General features: G+C 36.8%; 1 pseudogene; it reads left to right on the top strand.

The window, feature by feature from the left end:
• Positions 1-9,090: 9,090 nt before the first annotated feature.
• Positions 9,091-9,898, top strand: LOC128113367 (chromobox protein homolog 3-like; annotated as a pseudogene).
• Positions 9,899-23,597: the final 13,699 nt, after the last annotated feature.

Raw genomic sequence — 23,597 nt, 5'->3', positions numbered from 1 at the left:
CTGGGACTATTAGAAATTAAATAGTGTTAAATCTTTAAAGAACAGCAGAAACAAACATTTAGAAAGACATAAAAATTTTTTTAGATAACATAACCATACGCCACCTCACTCTGTTTCTTAAGATAGATGATTTGTCCCTTTTCTTCAGTTGTCTCATTTGTCCAGTGTTCTTCAGATTCCTTAACCTTCATTCTCCTAAAAGACAAAAACAAAAACCTTTCCCCAAGGTGGTTTTTTTTTGGGGGGGGGGATGTTCCTTTTTGACAAGTTATCTGATTAAATGAAAACGCATGTGTTACTGGTGTAAGTTAGTTTAAATTGGATGTTTACGATAGTTGATGAACTATCACCTCCTCTAATTAAGAGGTTTCTCTTGTTCAAATCGAACCTTTATCAATTTTGATGGTACCCACAGCTTATCTTCTCCTGTAGAAACAAAAGCAAAACCTCGTCCCCAATGTAACACATATCCTGGTTTCCATTCTGAGGTCAGCACATCCTTAAAGTATATATGTAGATGTATCCAACCTTCTTATTAAATAAGAAACACAGAACCAATGCAAAGAAGAAAGCCAAGAGGTCAGAGCTAAGAGCTAAAACCTTACCCTTCCTCCTGCGGTGGTCCTACCTCTCCGAACCAGAGCTACCCCTGTGTTAAAGTCTTTATATAGAGTTCCTGTCTTGCCTTCTCATTGGTTGTAAACCCAAACACATGACCGCCTCCTCACGGCCTGTCTGTATAGGCCTCCAGGTTTTCCATGATTGGTATTAAGATTAAAGGCATGTGTATCCAATAATGGCTGTATCCCTGAACACACAGAGACTTACCCAGCTCTGCCTACCAAGTGCTGGAATTACAAGCGTAAGCTACCAATGCCCTGCTTTCCTATGGCTTGCTAATAGCTCTGACCCCCGGGCAACTTTATTTATTAACATACAAATAACATTTTAATACAAATAAAATATCACCATATTTCCCCTTTTCTATTTTAATAAAAAGGAAAAAGCTTATAACTAATATAAGAAAAACTATATACAAAAGGACAATAACTATATACAATATATACAAGTAATAAATACCTAAACAATGTCTAGTCCATTTGTATTTGACAAATTCAGAGAAAATAATTTCATTATCTATCCTATTTTGGTAAGTCCAAAATGTATCCTAATTAATCTTCAACTAACTAACCTTCAACTATAACTAACTAATCTTCAACTCCCTCAGAGACCCAAGAAGGAAATAATATTAGCTAACAAAAATAAAAACAGGAAGTGCATGCAAGCAACTTCCAAAAAATTTGTGAGTTGACAGAAACAGCCAGCTGTCTGGACAGTCACCTGAGGTTTCTCCGCAGTGCTGGGGCATCATCTTCAGCCTATAGGCTTAGCATATCTGACAGACTCATTTGTGAAGTAGGATGTACACAAGGTCAACAGTTCAACCTCACATTGAGTGAGAGCAGTCCATGTACCAGAAACACCTGAATTCCACTAGTGTCATGTCATGATTCAGGATTTTAAATTCTGGAAATTGTTGATGGTTTTTTAATTCAGCTGTTCATTCTTCTTGGCTGTGTATATATGGCTTCATCTCAGCATCCCATTCTTCTCCATATCCCTCTATCAAATGCCAGTCTACTATTGAGAGGCGTGAGCTTAGTTACTCTTCAAGAATAACTGTTTCAGCTGCTGTTCCATTGCACATCAGAGGCCATCGGCCCACTGCCTGTTCAGCTGCCTTCGAAGAAAAGGGCACTGTACCTTTTCCGAATTGCGAAGGCCACTTCAGGGATGGTGCCATATTGTCCTGGCCTCTGAAGATGCCTTTTGATAAAGCCATAACCACACTTGTTTTGGCAAGAATCAGTAGTCCTTTGTTTCATGTCCTGTCTGTTCATTTTATCTTGTTTATTCGAGGTTACTTTGCTGTCCAGTGGCTAACTTTTGCCATAATGAAAGCTAACTCCATATACAGTTTCTTCAATGCCCATATTTTCTCTGAAGTAGATTGGTACTGCCAGAAGCCGACATGTCTCGTAGTCATAACAAAAAAGAAAAATTTTCTAAGTTATTAAAACATTTTAAATGCCATATTCTGTAGATCTCTGAAGGGTTTGAAGATAACCTGTCTATCTAAAATATATCTACTCAATCTTGAAAACATACCTAATATAACTACAAGTTCTATTATAATATCTAACTACTAACTTTCATTTCTTTATATCCTAATAGTTGGTAATAACATTCAAGGATCAGAAAATTGCATTACATTGTTAGATGAATGGTACAATTAGAAAAATATATATAACATTTTCTAACAATATCAATTTCAATATATATAATTTGTATACAATATAAAACAATCCAATCCAATGTAAAGTATTTACATTTTTCTTTTCTTTCTTTCTTTTTTTTTATAAGAACCTTAAATCTAATCTCCTTTGCTTAGCCTTTTTCCTAACCCTTGACAACAACTTGTAACCAACCCCCCTAATCAATGAAAATTATCCCAGACCCAAAACCCATTAAAAGACCAAAAAAAAAACCAACCGCCCCACACCACCTCTTTGGGAATGTGGGCGTCGTATTCTTGAAATTGCTTCCTGCTGGGTATGGGCGAAGGTATCTTTATCCTGAAAGAAAAATTTTAGGTTAATTGTCAAATTCTAGGAAAGGTAAATATATCCTTCGTTATCCGGTCTGTGTATAATGCCAAAATTCAGGGTTTATCTCAAATCCTTATTCAAGTAGTCTTTGAGACTGGATCATCTCAGCTAGCTCTTCTCAAAATTGCTCTGAGCACTTTGTAGTTCAAAGCTGATCTGTAGATGATGTTTGTCAGCTTAGTGATGTTATTATTGTCCACATGGAATTGTTGTTGTGGGGCCCCATCTTCTTCCTGGAGACTTCAGTTGATGTTAGGCCTAACCGTGATTTCCTGCAAAAAGCTGATAAGAGACTCGAACACAAAGACTATATATGCAACCTTTTAGAATTAGTTAGTACTCTATATGACCATTTATATCTTAAAGTTTAAAATGTATATATATCTATATATATATTGATCTTGTAAATTTTGATATAAAATTCATACTTTAAGAAAAGTTTAAAGAATCAGAATAGAATCAAAGAGTTGAGATTCGTAATAGAATAGTCCCTTAATTAATTTGGCTTTTCTCCTGTCCCATAGCAGAAGATGGCTCTTTTCTTCTGGCATGATACAGGGAGTTTGCATTTTCCTTCTAACAACATGCTTGAGTTTAAAGAAGGAGAGAGCCATTCTCCAACTCCAAAGTCAGCTTTAAATTTTAATTGAACTGGGACTATTAGAAATTAAATAGTGTTAAATCTTTAAAGAACAGCAGAAACAAACATTTAGAAAGACATAAAATTTTTTTTAGATAACATAACCATACGCCATCTCACTCTGTTTCTTAAGATAGATGATTTGTCCCTTTTCTTCAGTTGTCTCATTTGTCCAGTGTTCTTCAGATTCCTTAACCTTCATTCTCCTAAAAGACAAAAACAAAAACCTTTCCCCAAGGTGGGTTTTTTTTTTTTTGGGATGTTCCTTTTTGACAAGTTATCTGATTAAATGAAAAGGTATGTGTTACTGGTGTAAGTTAGTTTAAATTGGATGTTTACGATAGTTGATGAACTATCACCTCCTCTAATTAAGAGGTCTCTCTTGTTCAAATCGAACCTTTATCAATTTTGATGGTACCCACAGCTTATCTTCTCCTGTAGAAACAAAAGCAAAACCTCGTCCCCAATGTAACACATATCCTGGTTTCCATTCTGAGGTCAGCACATCCTTAAAGTATATAGGTTGATTTAATTTCGTAGTTTTTTCTATTATCCAATGTCTCTCTGCAGCTGTTGTTCCTTTCTCATTGGCATTGAGAAAATTCAAAGTTAATAGAGCATTATGTAGTCTATTTCTGGGGGTTTTTGTTACTCCTTTTTGTTTATTTAGCATATCCTTTAGGGTTCTGTTTGATCTTTCTATAACTGCTTGACCTGTAGGATTATGTGGTATACCTGTAACATGGTTTATATTATAATAAACAAAAAACTGTTTCATTTCAACAGAGACATATGATGGAGCATTATCAGTTTTGATTTGTGCAGGTATACCCATAATGGCCATAACTTCTAGCAAATGAGTGATTACAGAATCAGCTTTTTCAGAACTCAAAGCAGTTGCCCATTGAAATCCTGAATAAGTATCGATAGTGTGGTGTACATATTTCAGTTTTCCAAATTCTGCAAAGTGAAACACGTCCATCTGCCAGATTTCATTCCTCTGAGTACCCTTTGGGTTACATCCTGCTGGTAATGGTGTTTGATTGTAGAAGGAACAAGTAGGACATTTCTTTACTATTTCTTTGGCTTGTTGCCAGGTTATGGAAAATTCCTTTTTTAAACCTTTACTATTTACATGATGTTTTTTATGAAATTCTGAGGCCTCCAGCACATTTCCTATCAATAATTTATCAATCTCATCATTGCCTTGTGCTAGAGGGCCTGGCAGACCAGTATGGGATCGGATGTGAGTTATATATAAAGGATGACTCCTTTTTCTGATTGTATCTTGTAATTGAATAAATATTGAAGTTAATTCTGAAGCATCGTGGATAAATTCTGCAGTCTCAATATGTAATACTACTCTTTCAGCATACTGAGAGTCAGTTACTATATTGAGAGGTTCTGAAAAATCCATTAATACCAACAGAATAGCATACAATTCTGATTTTTGAACTGAATTATAAGGACTTTGAACCACTTCACTTAAATTTTCTGATTTGTAACCTGCCTTTCCTTGTTTGTTGGCATCTGTATAAAATGTACGAACTCCAGATATGGGTTTTTTTCTCACAATTCGAGGCAAGATCCAATCAGCTCTCTTTATAAGATCAATTCTATTGCTTTTAGGATATTTGCTGTTAATTTCACCCAAAAAATTACTACAAGCTTTTTGCCAAGCTTCATTTTCTATCCATAATTTTTCAATGTCCTCCTTAGTTAAAGGTACGACAATTTCTGCTGGGTCTATTCCTGCTAATTGACGAAGTCTCAATTTTCCTTTCCAAATCAATTCAGAGATTTTTTCCACATAAGTTTTTAATTTTTTATTTGGTTTATTTGGTAAAAATATCCATTCCAGGCCGGGCGGTGGTGGCGCACGCCTTTAATCCCAGCACTCGGGAGGCAGAGCCAGGCGGATCTCTGTGAGTTCGAGGCCAGCGTGGGCTACCAAGTGAGTTCCAGGTCAGGCGCAAAGCTACACAGAGAAACCCTGTCTCGAAAAACCAAAAAAAAAAAAAAAAAATCCATTCCAATATAATATCTTCCCTCTGCATTAATATTCCTGTAGGAGAATTCCTAGAAGGTAAAATAACCAAAATGCAATCCAGCTTTGGATCAATACGATCCACGTGCCCTTCATGTACTTTCTTTTCTACCAAGGCCAATCCTTTCTCAGCTTCAGGTGATAATTCTCTTGGACTATTTAAGTCCTTATCACCTTCTAAGGTTTTAAACAAATTATTCAGTTCATCATTTTTTACCCCAACAATAGTTCTTAGATGAGAAATGTCTCCAAATAATCTTTGAAAGTCATTAAGAGTCTGTAGTCGATCTCTCCTAATTTGCACTTTTTGAGGTCTAATTTTTTGAAGTTCTATTTTATATCCTAAATAATTAATAGAATCTCCTCTTTGTACCTTTTCTAAAGCAATTTGTAATCCCCAGCAAGGCAAAATTTTCTTTACTTTTTCAAACATTCTTTCTAAAGTATCTGCATTTGAATCAGCTAGTAAAATGTCATCCATATAATGATAAATTATAGATTTAGGAAATTTTTATGTACCACTTCTAATGGCTGTTTTACAAAATATTGGCACAAAGTTGGGCTATTCAACATTCCCTGTGGGAGAACCCTCCATTGAAATCTTTTAACCGGTTGAGAATTATTATAAGTAGGCACTGTGAAAGCAAATCTTTCTCTGTCTTTTTCTTGTAAGGGTATTGAAAAGAAACAGTCTTTTAAATCAATAACTATGAGAGGCCAGCCTTTTGGTAACAGAGTAGGTAAAGGAATTCCAGATTGTAAAGAGCCCATTGGCTGAATTACTTTGTTAATTGCTCTAAGGTCTGTTACCATTCTCCATTTACCAGATTTTTTTTATAACAAATACAGGAGAATTCCAAGGGCTGGTTGATTCTTCAATATGATGAGCATTTAACTGTTCTTCCACCAGCTCTTGTAAAGCCTGGAGTTTCTCTGTTGTTAAAGGCCATTGCTGAACCCATACAGGCTTATCTGTTGACCATTTTAAAGGTAGAGCTGTTAGTGTTTTTGGAAGATTATTAGTTGTTGTGCCCTGTTCTTGTATGACATGGATGCCTGGTGAGCACTCATTAGAATAATATCTTTTAATATTTCTCTCAGAAACATGTACTAATTTATGATTTGTTTCTGAGATTGGAGGGATATTAATCTGAGTATTCCATTGTTGTAACAAGTCTCGACCCCACAGGTTCATAGCTATGTTAGCCATATATGGTTTTAATTTTCCTTTCTGTCCTTCTGGACCTATACATTCAAGCCATCTTGCACTTTCTTTCACTCAAGATAATGTCCCAATTCCTAAGAGTTGAATGTTTACCTCCTAAAGAGGCCAAGTTGGATGCCAAAATTCTGGTGCAATTATGGTAATGTCAGCACCTGTGTCTACCAGACCAGACAACAAAACACCATTTATTTTTATTGTTAGTTTTGGTCTTTGTTCATTAATAGAAGTTTGCCAAAAAATTTTCTTTATGTTTTTTCCTGTATTTCCTATTTTCTCTGTTTCATCATCTCGACTAACATGATTTATTCCAATAGGCATTTGGTTATTTAATTGCTCTGAGTAGGGGTTTCCTCTACAACTGCAAGAAAGGTTTGAACTGGATTTACTGTGGGGGCCTGCCTGAGGCCCCTCTGGGAGTTTCCCGAAGCTCGAGGCAGAGGGTTACCCTGTCTGTCCCTTGTTGATCTACATTCGTTGGTCCAGTGTTTTCCCTTACCACACCTTCTGCATACTCCAGAAGGAAGGGGCATTCTGTTGCCAGTGTTCCTTGAAGAAACATTATTTCTAGGAATGACCTGTTTACAATCCCTTTTCAAATGTCCTTGCTTTCCACATCCAAAACATCTAACATTGCTCAAATCTTTTGAAATTGCTTTTCCTACCCACATATCATCATGGTCATAAGCCTCTAAATTAACTGTATCTCTAATCCAATCTTCCAAAGGTGCAGATCTTGCCTTTAATGGCCTGATTATTCTTTTGTACGCTGCATTTGCATTCTCAAAGGCTAAAGATTCAATTATTATCTGACTAGCCTGTGAATTTGGGACCATTTTTTGTACTGCTGAAGTCAATCTTTGTAAGAAATCTGTGAAAGATTCTTTGGGGCCCTGTATAACCTTTGTAAATGACTCAGTTTTTTTCCTGGTTCTTCAACTCTGTCCCATGCATTCAAAGCTGCCGTTTTACATAGAACTAGGGTTTGGACGTCATATGAACATTGTGTTTGTACTGAAGCATATTGGCCTTCGCCAATAAGCTGATCCTGGCAGACTTGTATTCCGCTATCCCTCCATTGTCTTTCTATATTTTTAGCCTCATTACTGAACCACATTTTCCACTGGAGATTTTGTCCGGGTTCAAGAACAGCCTGTGCCAATTCCCGCCAGTCCTTTGGTAGAATCCTATTACAAGTTGACCAGGTGTTTAATGTTTGCTTTACATATGGGGAGTGCATGCCATAAGATGCTATTGCCTCCTTAAATCTTCGTAAGTCTAACATTTCAACTGGAACCCAAGTATTTTGTTCATTCTCTTCATCAGGTAGCTGCTGTACGGCTACTGGATAAATTAAGGGTGATTGTGTGAAAACTGGCTTTCTTTCTGTAACCTTATGATCCAATTTTGAAACAACTTCACTATTTATTTCTTCTGTCTGAATTTGAATTTCTCTATAATTCATTTTTACCGGTTTAACAAGTTTTTCTAAGACTGTTATCCTGGCACTTAAGTTGACGATCTTTTTAAATAGTAAAATGAGGATAAGAAAAGTAATAAACTGAGTAATTCGTTCAATATTAATCTTTTCATATAGTTGTTCCATTGTCAGAGTGCCTAAAATTTCAAACAAAGCCCAATTTTCTTCCAATGTACACATAAAGCCCATTTTTTTTTAATGTAGAAAAAAATTCTCTTTTAAATAGATATGTTAATTGACTTACCAAGTCTGGGTAGAACAGTAGAATCCCAGGGAATTTCACAGCCACCTGGTGTTCGAGGTGTGAATCCAGCGAGAGAGAGAGAGAGAGAGAGAGAGAGAGAGAGAGAGAGAGAGAGAGAGAGAAAGCATAGCTGCTTGAGCTGAGTCAAGCCTTGGCTTTACAGGCAGGGGCCCTGTTCAGCAGGGCAGGCCTGAGTTGTTTGTAGCAGTTGCAAGTAGCTCCAGCTGCGGGTCAGTCAGGCCTGGGCCCAAGCTAGGCAGCCGGGCCGCCCAGGCCTGAAACCGGACCTGCCGCCAAGCCAAGCCAAGTGGTTTTTAATGAATTCTTGTCACGTTGGGCACCAAATGTAGATGTATCCAACCTTCTTATTAAATAAGAAACACAGAACCAATGCAAAGAAGAAAGCCAAGAGGTCAGAGCTAAGAGCTAAAACCTTACCCTTCCTCCTGCGGTGGTCCTACCTCTCCGAACCAGAGCTACCCCTGTGTTAAAGTCTTTATATAGAGTTCCTGTCCTGCCTTCTCATTGGTTGTAAACCCAAACACATGACCGCCTCCTCACGGCCTGTCTGTATAGGCCTCCAGGTTTTCCATGATTGGTATTAAGATTAAAGGCATGTGTATCCAATAATGGCTGTATCCCTGAACACACAGAGACTTACCCAGCTCTGCCTACCAAGTGCTGGAATTACAAGCGTGCACCACCACTGCCCTGCTTTCCTATGGCTTGCTAATAGCTCTGACCCCCGGGCAACTTTATTTATTAACATACAAATAACATTTTAATACAAATAAAATATCACCATACTCCAATAAAACTACATTGCAAAAAATGGGAAAGAAACAGAATGGAAAGAGTAAAAAAGTTGAAGAGGCAGAGCCTGAAGAATTTGTGGTAGAAAAAGTACTGGACCGGCGTGTAGTGAATGGGAAGGTGGAGTATTTCCTCAAGTGGAAAGGGTTCACAGATGCTGATAATACTTGGCAACCAGAAGAAAATTTAGATTGTCCAGAATTAATTGAAGCATTTCTTAATTCTCAAAAAGCTGGTAAAGAAAAAGATGGTACAAAAAGGAAATCTTTATCTGACAGTGAATCTAATGATAGCAAATCGAAGAAGAAAAGAGATGCTGCTGACAAACCAAGGGGTTTTGCCAGAGGTCTTGATCCTGAATGAATAATCTGTGCCACCGACAGCAGTGGAGAATTAATGTTTCTCATGAAATGGAAGGACTCAGATGAGGCAGACTTGGTGCTGGCAAAGGAGGCAAATATGAAGTGTCCTCAGATTGTCATCGCCTTTTATGAGGAGAGGCTGACTTGGCATTCTTGTCCAGAAGATGAGGCGCAATAATTGTTTGCATTTATATATATAAAATCTGGATCTCTGGTTTTGAATTACTAGTGTGGAAAAAATAGCGTTCTAATGAAAATCGAGTTTGATATGCTGGTTTTGAAGTATTGACAGTAGTTGGGATATTTTTGGTTTTTGTTCTGCATCAAAAGGCACTGATTCCTTTGAGCAAATGAAAGCTTTCTGTAGTTGCTTCTTTAACAATAGAATATTTGATACCATGTTGTATTTCCTCGGCTTTGAAGAACATCTTTTCTTAAACGCTGAGATTTTACAGTCATTACTCAACCAGAACTTATTTTTAACTGGGACACAGAAGGACCATTCTGGGTTTTTTGTTTATATGTGTGTGTATGCATAAAACACTTGCGTAACTGTTTTTCATTTTGTCTTGTTTTTTAATGCTCAAAAACTGTAGATGAAAACGTGTTGATGAGATTCCATCATTGTGAACGTTTTCCTAAAATCATAACCTTTCAGATTAAGTAGATGATTCTGTAATTTATTGGATAGTTTTACAGCAACCACATCAGAATTTATGTATTATCACATAAACACAGTAGTTTATTTACAAAAATTTGTCCTTACAAACTTCCCCTTCAGAAAATGGAATTAGACAAAGTAGTAGTATGATTTAATAGCAAGACTTAAGCTGGGTGTGGTGGTGCATGCCTTTATTCCCAGCATGAAGGCAGACAGACCTCTGATTTAGACTAGATCAGCCAGGGCTACACAGAGAATCCCTGTTTCTAAAAACCAAACAAAAAGACTTAAATGGGCATGTAAATGTTCCTCTAGTGAACCATTCCTTTATAGAAAGTTGAAATCTACTAAAAGGTTATGATTTGTGGAATATCTGTTTGCTGTGGAAATGGGATCATGGTTAGAGATGATGTTGGCAAATTCAGACCCGCTGACATAAATGAACAAAATCTGGTAATATAAATTAATGACTTGCATGCTTTTTCTGTACCCTGACTCATTCCTTACTGGTAGGATCAATCTTTTCAGTATTTGTGTTCTGGTTCAATGAGCCAGAAAAGTAACTTTGTAGTATCAGAATGTCATCCAACTGTATATTTACTTTATTGTAAATAATGGTGAACAGTGTTCAATAAATAGTTTTATATTCCTTTAAAAAAAAGAGATACCCAAAATTCCACCATGAGACTTTTAGAAATGAAACTACTTTTAGCAAAGTGGCAGAGCATAAAATCAACTTACAAATATATTCCAACAACAAACACACATAGAGGTTACAGACACTCCCATTTACAATTGCATCAAAACTAATAAAATACCTTGGAATAAACCTACTCGAGGAGATGAAAAATATCCACAATGCAAACTTCAACTTGCTGAGAAAAGGGTTGAAAAAAACCCACTAGAAAATAGAAAGACACTTCATGTTCATGGATCAATAAAATTAATATTGTGAAAATGACTACTTACCAAAAACAATTTACAGAGTCAACTCCAATCAAAATACCTATAACTTTCTTATTTCTCCTGCAAAGCAGTGTTTCTCTGTGGAACAGTTCTAGCTTTCCTGGAACTCACTCTGTAGACGAGGCTGGCCTCGAACTTACAGAGATCAGTCAGCCTCTGTCTTCCAAGTGCTAGGATTAAAAGTATGCACCACCACTGCCCAGAGTTCTACAACATTCTTAGAGAAATATTTTAAAAATCCTAAATTTCATATGGAACCAAATAAGAACACAGAAAGCCAAAACAATCTTTAGCAAAAAGAAGACTACCGGTGGGATGGCTATTTCAGACTTCAAAATATATTATATAGTTATAGTAATAAAAATAACTAACCTTGAGCTACTTGCTTAAAGCAGGTGCTACAGACAACTCAGGCCTGCCCTGCTGAACAGGGCCCCTGCCTGTAAAGCCAACACACGTGGTTGGAGCTTAAGGAAGTCAGAGCCAAGCCTTGACTGGGCTCAAGTGGGAACACTTGGCTGGATTCAAGCTCTTAGGCAGAACTTGCAGCTACGCTTCTTGCGTTCTCTCTCTCTCTCTCTCTCTCTCTCTCTCTCTCTCTCTCTCTCTCTCTGGATTCACACCTCGGACACTAGGTGTCTGTTTTGAAATTCCCTCAGATTTATACTGTTCTACGTGGACTTGGTAAATCACTTAACATATCAGATATTTTAAAGGAAACTATGTAAAAGAGAAATTTTTTCCACATTAAAAAAATGGGTTTTCTGTGTACATTGGAAGAAAATTGGGCTTTGTTTGCAATTTTAGGCAGTCTGACAATGGAACAACTATATGAGAAGATTAATGTTGATCAAATTATGCATTTTATTACTATGCTTATCCTTATTTTACTATTTAAAAAGATAGTCAATTTAAGTGCCAGGGTGACAGCTTTAGAAAAACTTGTTAAACCTGTAAAAACTCAGACAGAAGAAACTAACAGTGAAGTTGCTTCAAGATTGGATCATAGGGTTACAGAAAGAAAGCCTGTTTTCACACAGTCACCCTTAGTTTGTCCAGTAACCATATAGCAGTTGCCTGATCAAATGACTACATAAAATATTTGGGCTTCAATTGAAATGTTAGATTTACGAAGGTTTAAGGAGGCAATAGTATCTTATGGCATGCATTCCCCATATGTAAAGCAAATGGTCAACATATAATAGGATTGCACCACAGGACTGGTGGAAGCTGGCACAAGCTGTTCTGGAACCCAGTCAAAGGCTTCAGTGGCTAACTTGGTTCAAGGATGAAGTTAAAAACATAGAAAAACAGTGGAGGGATAAAGGAATACAAGTCTGCCAGGATCAGCTTATTGGAGAAGGTCAATATGCTTCAGCACAAACACAATGTTTATATGATGTCCAAACCCTAATTTTATGTCAAACAGCAGCCTTGATTGCATGGGACAGAGTTGAGGAACCAGGAAAAAAAACTGAGTCATTTACAAAGGTTGTACAAGGCCCAAAAGAATCTTTCACAGATTTTTTACAAAGACTGACGTCAGCAGTAAAGAGAATGGTCCCGGATTCAGAAGCTAGTAAGATAATAATTGAATCTTTGGCCTTTGAGAATGCGAATGCAGCATGCAAAACAATAATCAGGTCGTTAAAGGCAAGATCTGCACCTTTGGAAGATTGGATTAGAGACACGGTTAATGTTGAAGCTCATGAGCATGATGATACGTGGGTAGGAGAAGCAATTTCAAAAGGTTTGAGGAATGTTAGATGTTTTGGATGTGGAAAGCAAGGACATTTGAAAAGGGACTGTAAACAGGTCATTCCTAGAAACAATGCTTCTTTAAGGAACAATGGCAACAGAATGCCCCTTCCTTCTGGAGTATGCAGAAGGTGTGGTAAGCGAAAACACTGGACCAACGAATGTAGATCAACAAGGGACAGACAGGGTAATCCTTTGCCTCAGTCTTCGGGAAACTCCCAGAGGGGCCTCAGGCAGGCCCCAATAGCAAATCCAGTTCAAACCTTTCCTGCAGTCGTAGAGGAAACCCCTACTCAGAGCAATTAAATAACCAAATGCCTATTGGAATAAGTCATGCTGGTCAGGATGATGAAACAGAGAGAATAGAAAATTCAGGAGAAAACATAAAGAAAAATTTTTGGCAAACTTCTATTAATGAACAAAGACCAAAATTATCAATAAAAATAAATGGTGTTTTGTTGTCTGGTCTGGTAGACACAGGTGCGGACATTACCATAATTGCAACAGAATTTTGGCATCCAACTTGGCCTCTTCAGGAGGTAAACGTTCAACTGTTAGGTATTGGGACATTATCTCAGGTGAAACAGAGTGCAAGATGGCTCGAATGTATAGGTCCAGAAGGACAGAGAGGAAAATTGAAACCATATGTAGCTAACATAGCTATGAACCTGTGGGGTCGAGACTTGTTGCAACAATGGAATACTCAGATTAACATCCCTCCAATCTCAGAAACAAATCATAAACTAGCACATGTTTCTGAGAGAAATATTAGAAGGCAATATTCTGAATGGTCACCAGCCATCCATATTATACAAGAACAGGGCACAACAACTGATGATCTTCTAAAAACAATAGCTCTACCTTTAAAATGGTTAACAGACAAGCCTGTATGGGTCCAGCAATGGCCTTTAACAACAGAGAAACTCCAGGCTTTAGAAGAGCTGGTAGAAGAACAGTTAAATGCTCAGCATATTGAAGAATCAACCAGCCCTTGGAATTCTCCTGTATTTGTTATTAAAAAGAAATCTGGTAAATGGAGAATGGTAACAGACCTTAGAGCAATTAACAAAGTAATTCAGCCAATGGGCTCTCTACAATCTGGAATTCCTTTGCCTACTCTGTTACCAAAAGGATGGCTTCTCATAGTTATTGATTTAAAAGACTGTTTCTTTTCAATACCCTTACAAGAAAAAGACAGAGAAAGATTTGCTTTCACAGTGCCTACTTACAATAATTCTCAACCGGTTAAAAGATTTCAATGGAGGGTCCTCCCACAGGGAATGTTGAATAGTCCAACTCTGTGCCAATATTTTGTACAACAGCCATTGGAAGTGATATGTAAAAAATTTCCTAAATCTATAATTTATCATTATATGGATGATATTTTACTAGCTGACTCAAATGCAGATACTTTAGAAAGAATGTTTGAAGAAGTAAAGAAAATTTTGCCTTGCTGGGGACTACAAATTGCTCCTGAAAAGATACAAAGAGGAGATTCCATTAAGTATTTAGGATATAAAATAGAGCTACAAAAAATTAGACCCCAAAATGTGCAAATTAGGAGAGATAGACTACAGACTCTTAATGACTTTCAAAGATTATTTGGGGATATTTCTCATCTACAAACTATTGTTGGGGTAAAAAATGATGAACTGCATAATTTGTTCAAAACCTTAGAAGGTGACAAGGACTTAAATAGTCCAAGAGAATTATCACCTGAAGCTGAGAAAGAATTGGCCTTGGTAGAAAAGAAAGTACATGAAGGGCACGTGGATCGTATTGAGCCAAAGCTGGATTGCATTTTGGTTATTTTACCTTCTAGGCATTCTCCTACAGGAATATTAATGCAGAGGGAAGATATTACATTAGAATGGATATTTTTACCAAATAAACCAAATAAAAAATTAAAAACTTATGTGGAAAAAAATCTCTGACTTGATTTGGAAAGGAAAATTGAGACTTCATCAATTAGCAGTAATAGACCCAGCAGAAATTGTCGTACCTTTAACTAAGGAGGACATTGAGAAATTATGGACAGAAAGTGAACCTTGGCAAAGAGTTTGCAGTAATTTTTTGGGAGAAATTAACAGTAAATATCCCAAAAGCGATAGAATTGATCTTATAAAGGGAGCTGATTGGATTTGCCTCTAATTGTATGGGAAAAACCCATATCTGGAGTTCGTACATTTTATACAGATGCCAACAAACAAGGAAAGGCAGGTTACAAATCAGAAAATTTAAGTAAAGTGGTTCAAAGTCCTTATACTTCAGTTCAAAAATCAGAATTGTATGCTATTCTGTTGGTATTAATGGATTTTTCAGAACCTCTCAATGTTGTAACTGACTCTCAGTATGCTGAAAGAGTAGTATTACATATTGAGATTGCAGAATTTATCCCTGATGCTTCAGAATTAACTTCACTATTTATTCAGTTACAAGATACAATCAGGAAAAGGAGTCATCCTTTATATATAACTCACATCTGATCCCATACTGGTCTGCCAGGCCCTTTAGCACAAGGCAATGATGAGATTGATAAATTATTGATAGGAAATGTGCTGGAGGCCTCAGAATTTCATAAAAAACATCATGTAAATAGTAAAGGTTTAAAAAAGGATTTTTCCATAACCTGGCAACAAGCCCAAGAAATAGTAAAGAAATGTCCTACTTGTTCCTTCTACAATCAAACGCCATTACCAGCAGGATGTAACCCAAAGGGTACTCAAAGGAATGAAATCTGGCAGATGGATGTGTTCCACTTTGCAGAATTTGGAAAACTGAAATATGTACACCACACTATCGATACTTATTCAGGATTTCAGTGGGCAACTGCTTTGAGTTCTGAAAAAGCTGATTCTGTAATCACTCATTTGCTGGAAGTTATGGCCATAATGGGTATACCTGCACAATTCAAAACTGATAATGCTCCATCATATGTCTCTGTTGAAATGAAACAGTTTTTTGCTCTTTACAATATAAAGCATATTACAGGCATACCACATAATTCTACAGGTCAAGCAGTTATAGAAAGGTCAAACAGAACTCTAAAGTATATGCTAAATAAACAGAAAGGGGTAACAAAAACCCCCAGAAATAGACTGCATAATGCTCTATTAACTTTGAATTTTTTTAATGCCAATGAGAAAGGAACAACAGCTGCAGAGAGACATTGGATAATAGAAAAAACTACAGAGTTAAATCAGCCTATATACTTTCAGGATGTGCTGACCTCAGAATGGAAACCAGGGTATGTGTTACATTGGGGACGAGGTTTTGCTTTTGTTTCTACAGGAGAAGATAAGCTGTGGGTACCATCAAAATTGATAAAGGTTCGATTTGAACAAGAGAAACCTCTTAATTAGAGGAGGTGATAGTTCTTCAACCAGCATGAACATCCAATTTAAACTAACTTATACCAGTAACACATGTCTTTTCATTTAATCAGATAATAACTTGCCAAAAAGGAACATCCCCAAAATTAGTCTTGGGGAAAGGTTTTTGTTTTTGTCTTTTAGGAGAATGAAGGTTAAGGAATTTGAAGAACACTGGACAAATGAGACAACTGAAGAAAAGGGACAAATCATCTATCCTAAGAAACAGAGTGAAATGGCGTATGGGTATGTTATCTAAAAAAATTTTATGTCTTCCTAAATGTTTGTTTCTGCTTTTCTCTAAAGATTTAACACTATTTGTTCTTCTAATAGTCCCAGTTCAATTAAAATTTAAAGCTGACTTTGGAGTTGGAGAATGGCTCTCTCCTTCTTTAAACTCAAGCATGTTGTTAGAAGGAAAATGCAAACTCCCTCTATCATGCCAGAATAAAAGAGCATCTTCTGCTATGGGACAGGAGAAAAGCCAAATTAATTAAGGGACTATTCTATTACTAATCTCAACTCTTTGATTCTATTCTGATTCTTTAAAACTTTTCTTAAAGTATAAACTTTATATCAAAATTTACAAGATTAATATATATAGATATATAGATATATAGATATATAGATATGCATTTTAAACTTTGTTAAGATATGAATGGTCATATAGAGTTCTAATTAATTATAGAAAAAAGGCTTCAATTAGCTGCATATATATGTCTTTGTGTTCGAGTCTCTTATCAGTTTTCTGCAGGAAATCACGGCCAGGCCTAACATCAACTGAAGTCTCCAGGAAGAAGTTGGGGCCCCACAACAACAACAATTCCATGTGGACAATAATAATATCACTAAGCTGACAATCATCATCTACAGATCAGCTTTGAACTACAAGGAGATCAGAGCAATTTTGAGATGACTAGCTGAGATGATCCAGTCTCAATGACTACTTGAATAAGGACTTGAGATAAACCCTGAACTTTGGCATTATACACAGACTGGATAATGAAGGATATAGTTACCTTTCCTAGAATTTGACAATTAACCTAAAATTTTTCTTTCAGGATAAAGATAACTTCACCCATACCCAGTAGGAAGCAATTTTAAGAATATGACGCCCACATTCCCAAAGAGGTGGTGTGGGGCGGGTGGTTTTTTGGTCTTTTAATGGGTTTTGGGTCTGGGATAATTTTCATTGTTTAGGGGAGTTGGTTACAAGTTGTTGTCAAGGGTTAGGAAAAAGGCTATGCAAAGGAGATTAGATTAAAAAAAAGAGAGAAAGAAAGAAAAGAAAAGAAGTAAAAGACAATTACTAGTTTTAAATACTTTACATTGGATTGGATTGTTTTATATTGCATACAAATTATATATATTGAAATTGATATTGTTAGAAAATGCTATATGTATATTTCTAATTGTACTTATACCGTTCATTTAACAATGCAATTTTCTGATCCTTGAATGTTATTATTACCAACTATTAGGATATAAAGAAATGAAAGTTAGTAGTTAGACATTACAATAGAACTTGTAGTCATATTAGATATGTTTTAAAAATTGAGCAGATATATTTTAGACAGGTCATCTTCAATCCCTTCAGAGATCTACAGAATATGGCATTTAAAATGTTTTAATAACTTAGAAAATTTTTCTTTTTTGTTATGATTATGAGACATGTCGGCTCCTGGCAGTACCAATCTACTTCAGAGAAAATAGGGGCATTGAAGAAACTGCATATGGAGTTAACTTTCATTGTGGCAAAAGACAACAAAGTATCCTCGAATCAACTGCTGACAAAATGAACAGACAGGACATGAAACAAAGGACTACTGATTCTTGCCAAAACAAGTGTGGCTATGGCTTTATCAAAAGGCATCTTCTGAGGCCAGGACAATATGGCACCATTCCTGAAGTGGCCTTAGCAATTCAGAAAAGGTACAGTGCCCTTTTCTTCGAAGGCAGCTGAACAGGCAGTGGGCCGATGGCCTCTGATGTGCAATGGAACAGCAGCTGAAACAGTTATTCTTGATGAGTAACTAAGCTCATGCCTCTCAATAGTAGACTGGCATTTGATAGAGGGATGTGGAGAAGAAAAGGATGCTGAGATGAAGCCATATATACACAGCCAAGAAGAATGGACAGCTGAATTAAAAAACCATCAACAATTTCCAGAATTTAAAATCCTGAATCATGACATGACACTAGTGGAATTCAGGTGTTTCTGGTACATGGACTGCTCTCACTCAATGTGAGGTTGAACTGTTGTTACCTTGTGTACATCCTACTTCACAAATGAGTCTGTCAGATATGCTAAGCCTATAGGCTGAAGATGATGCCCCAGCATTGCGGAGAAACCTCAGGTGACTGTCCAGGCAGCTGGCTGTTTCTGTCAACTCACAAATTTTTTGGAAGTTGCTTGCATGCACTTTCTGTTTTTATTTTTGTTAGCTAATATTATTTCCTTCTTGGGTCTCTGAGGGAGTTGAAGATTAGTTAGTTATAGTTGAAGGTTAGTTAGTTATAGTTGAAGATTAATTAGGATAGAAAGTGAATTAGATACATTTTGGACTTACCAAAATAGGATAGATAATGAAATTATTTTCTCTGAATTTGTCAAATACAAATGGACTAGACATTGTTTAGACATTTATTACTTGTATATATTGTATATAGTCATTGTACTTTTGTATATAGTTTTTCTTTTGTTAGTTATAACCTTTTTCTTTTTTCCCTTTTTATTAAAAGAGAAAAGGGGAAATATGGTGGTATTTTACTTGTACTGAAATGTGATTTTAATTGTATGTTAATAAATAAAGTTGCCTGGGGGTCAGAGCTATTAGAGCCATAGCAAGTGCGTGGCGGCGGTGGCGCATGCCTTTAAGGACCTGGAGGGCAGTACATACAGGCAGTGACGAGGCAGTCACGTGTTTGGGTTTACAACCAATGAGAAGGCAGAACAGCTAGACTATATAAAGACATACACACAGGAAGTAGGTCCCTTTTGAAGAGCTCTCTTGACTGAAGAGGATCGCTGAAGCAGGAAGGGTGAGGCTCTTAGCTCTGACCTCTTGGCTTTCTTCTCTGAATCGGCTCTGTGTTTCTTATTTAATAAGATGGTTGGTTACATCTACAATATGTGCTTCAGAAATGGTATGACAGTCACAGAAATACAATAATCATGGTGTAAGACTATAAGACTATCAACCATAGTTCTAGTAATTAACTTAAAATGTTGCATGCAATGGAAATAACCAAATTTGTCTATGAATTGCATTACTATAGTAGGAATTCTCATCAGCACTTTAACTATGACCATTTTATTTGTCACATATAATGTTTAATTGCTTACCCTAGTACTTTCTTGACTATAATCCTATTCTGTTTAATCTTCAAGAAGGTTCTTGAAAGAACAGAAAACTGCAGGTTTCTATTCACTTTTAGAACTTATCTTGGTATAGAATAAATCCCAGAAGTCTAATAAAGAAACTGACTCACTCATAAAACTTGAACTTGAATTATCTCATCATAACAAATTATCTAAATACAAAAAAATAATTTGGTAGAACTTCATTCTAAATCAGACAGTATAGAAATTGTTAAGATAAATGAGTTTCATAAGATTTATCCAATTCAAATTACCTACAATATCTTTCTTAAAAATGTATCTTCTCCCCCCCTCTCTCTCTCACATACACACACACACACACACACACACACACACACACACACACACACACACACACACACACGTATGTACAAAGAGGATAGAAGAGAGCACAAGATCCCCTGGAGCTGGAGTTACAAGCTACTGCCAGCCACCCACCATGAGTGCTTGGAAATGAACTCTAGTCCTCTGCAAGAACAAGTGTTCTTCATTTCTGAGCCATCTTCCCAGCCCTACTACTTATTTATTAAACAGTAGGTGGTGTGAACTTGAATTAGAGAAACAAAATTGGCATTTGAGAAGATGTAAATCTAGAGTTAAGTGTAGACCCATGGAGAGTCTGGATGACCACATTAGCTTTCTTGAGTCCTTAAAGCTTCCATAATTTTTAAACCTCTGCACCCTATGACCCATGATGGGAGAGATACAATTATCCAAATTCTGAAAATAATTGGTGGCATAACTATTCTAAAATTAATAAATAGTTGATAAGCAATACTTTGTCAGTTTCATATTTTCTAATGTGACACAAAAGAGCAAAGCTTTAATGCTAGTACAAGCCGTGTGTGACCCACAAACTAGAGCTACAAGAGACCATACTAAGTTCTTTTTGCCATTCACACTGCACAAAACATCAGAGTCTCAACTCTTAGATCTAGAGCTCTCAAAAGGACCTTTTTAGAAGAACTCTTTAATATTCCCAGAACTCTTCATTTTTTTAGAAACCTCAAGGTAAAGCTCACTAGGGAATTTTCCTCCCACATGCAAATATTCTTTGACATAGGTTTTCCCAAGGCCATAGATCAAGACTTCTGTGCTATCATGAAAGCCTTATCCTTTTTCCTGCTGTCCCCTTCCCTTTCTATAAAGTAAAATCCATGGAACTACACTATAGTTGGCTTTAAAAAGCTGTTTTAGTGGAGGAATATAAGAGAGCAATTGTTGGCTTTGTGGTCTAGTACCCCTAAATAAGGACTCTTAACATCAATGCCTGTGCATGTTCTCATTGAGAATTACCTGAAATCATAAGGAAGGAGCACAAAGCTACCCTTGATATTTTAGACATCTCAATCTTAGGTGCTTTCATATACTCATTGGAAATGGTACCATGAACTGTATAATTAGTCACCTACTTGCTGCCCAAGTATAGAAACCCTATACATTCTATACCTATAAAACACAGATTGAATTTACAGACACCATATACTCAAGACCCAGAAATTACACATGTGAATATGAGTAATTGCTGAAATGATGTCACAGGATTCAATTCAGTAAGGTCTTCTTCATTAAATTTGATTATAACCATTTTGTCCTGCTCTAAAAGGACCACTAAGTGGGCTGAGAATATACCTGTTGGCAGAGTGGGCTTTTTAAACCATGCATAAGGCCCTAAGTTCAATCTCCATCACACACAAAAAGGGGACCACTAAAGAAAGTTTCACATTGTCATGTTTAAGAGCTATGCAGACTAATGAATGGACAAATTTAACTGACTCTTGTTCAAAAACCACTAGGTGGCCATCGTTTTCCAGCCTTCAATAGCCTATGTTGCCTCTGGAAAATTTACTTGTGCTGTTCTGCCTCTTCCCTCATTTAGACTGTTCTGTTCACTCCCACTTTCCAAATAGTTTTTCCTGAAAGAGCCCTTAACAGCTTCCATATTCATAAACCAAACCAATCAGTGATTGAAATTGGTGTCAACCCTAAAATATTGAAGAAGTGTAGTCAGAAGGTTTCTCCAGTCCTGCCTGGCCCCATAGTCCCACAGCCACTCAGACCCAAGTAAACATATAGAGGCTTCTATTACTTACAAACTGTATGGCCTATGGCAGGCTTCTTGCTAGGTAGCTCTTATAACTTAACCCATTTCTATGTGTCTATAAGTTGCCACATGGCAGTGGCTTACTGGTACTTTCACATCTTGCTTCTCCTGGCAGTGCTAGTGTCTCTCTCCAGACTCTGCCTTTCTCTTTCCTATCTCTCTCCTTGGATTTCTGCCTGCCTCTAAGCTTTCTTGCCATAGGCCAAATCAGCTTTATTTATTATCAAATGGGAGTTACACATATTCACAGCATACAGAAAGACATCCCCCAGCTGTTTCTGTCATAACTCACATTTGTTGGAAGTCACTTGTTTGCACTTCCTGTTTAACTAGGTAATATTATTTATTTCCTTCTCATATCTCTGAGGGAGTTGAAGATTAGATAGTTAAAGTTTTCCTTGTTAACAAATTCAGAAAAGAAACTTACTAAAGAGGTATAAAGTGTATAAGTTTGAAAGACATCAAAAGATAGTTTTGGGTTGGTAATGCAAATTAGATAGAAGGTGAATTAGATACAACCCTTTGGATTCACAAAAAATAGGATAGATAATGGAGTATTTTCTCTGGATTTGTCAAATGCAAATGGACTAGACATTGTTGATGTTTTTGTTGCCTGTATATATTGTATATAGTTATTGTACTTACTGTATATAGCTTTTCTTAGGTTAGTTATAACATTTTTATTTTAGAAAAAAAGGGGGAAATGTGGTGATATTTTATTGTGCACTCCAATAGAGCTTATCTCAGGATCAGAGGAAAAAGCCAGCCACTATATTAAACATAGAGGTCAGGCAGTGGCAGCACACACTTTTAATCCCAGCATTCAGGAGGCAGAGACTCATCTGGATCTCTGTGAGTTCAAGACCACACTGGGAACAGAGCCAGGTGTGGTGGCACACGCCTTTAATCCTAGCACTAGTTAACCATAGAGGTCTGAAGGTCTGTACAGACAGACAGGAAATGATAGAGCTGGGCAGAAAGAGGAAGTGATGCAGATGGGCAGAGAGAAGAAGTAAGATAGCAGGGCACAGAAATTTATACAGGTGTGAGTATACAGGAAGTAGCAGGAAATAGTTTTCTCTGGAGGCTGAGGAGTTGGTAAGGTAAGGTTGGCTGTGGCTTGTTCTATTCCTCTGATCTCTCAGTTTTCACCCCAATATCTGGCTCTGGGTATTTTTTTTATTAATAAGACTGTTTAGCAATTCGTCTTACAAAGAAGGGCTGGGAAGATGGCTAAATGGGTAAAAAAATTGTCATGAAAGCAATAACTAAGTTCAAGTCCCTAGCACTCAAGTAAAAGCTAGTATTGGTGTTAACTAGCTTGCCTAGCCAAAATGTCAAGTTTCAAGTTCAGTGAAAGATCCTTCTCTGCCTCAAGTAAATAAGGCAGATAGTGATAGGACACTTGGCACCCTGCTTTGGTCTCCACATGCATGGGTGCATGCACTCACACACAAACACACAGACACATGCATACACATCACACACACAAACAAAATACAATGATGGGAAAGAGTTGGTTTATCCCAAGGAAGGTTCAGGAAAGGTTCCTGGGGGCTCGCTCTTGGAATATTTTGTATTTTATAGCCAAATCAGACTTTTAAGCATATTGGAGAAGTGAAGCCATTCTATAAAGAGTGGATGTGAACAATTCTTGTTCAACAACAACAAAAATATTGAATAAAGTACCACGTGGCTTTAGATCTTCCCTTGCCTATGTTAGGGGCTTATGTATGCTACTAAACAGAACTAAACTTATCTCCTCATTTACCACTATAAATAAGGTTTATGTAAGAAGATATTCAATTTTGCTGTCTGTCTAACACAACCAACAAATAAATACATAGAAGAAATTTCTTAAGGTGAAGGGAACATATG

This window comes from Peromyscus californicus, unplaced genomic scaffold (assembly GCF_007827085.1).
Source record: "Peromyscus californicus insignis strain IS unplaced genomic scaffold, ASM782708v3 Scaffold_10__1_contigs__length_136768540, whole genome shotgun sequence".
NCBI lineage: Eukaryota > Metazoa > Chordata > Mammalia > Rodentia > Cricetidae > Peromyscus > Peromyscus californicus.
The sequence above is the reverse complement of the archived record's forward strand: the minus strand, read 5'-3'. Positions and strand labels throughout refer to the sequence as shown.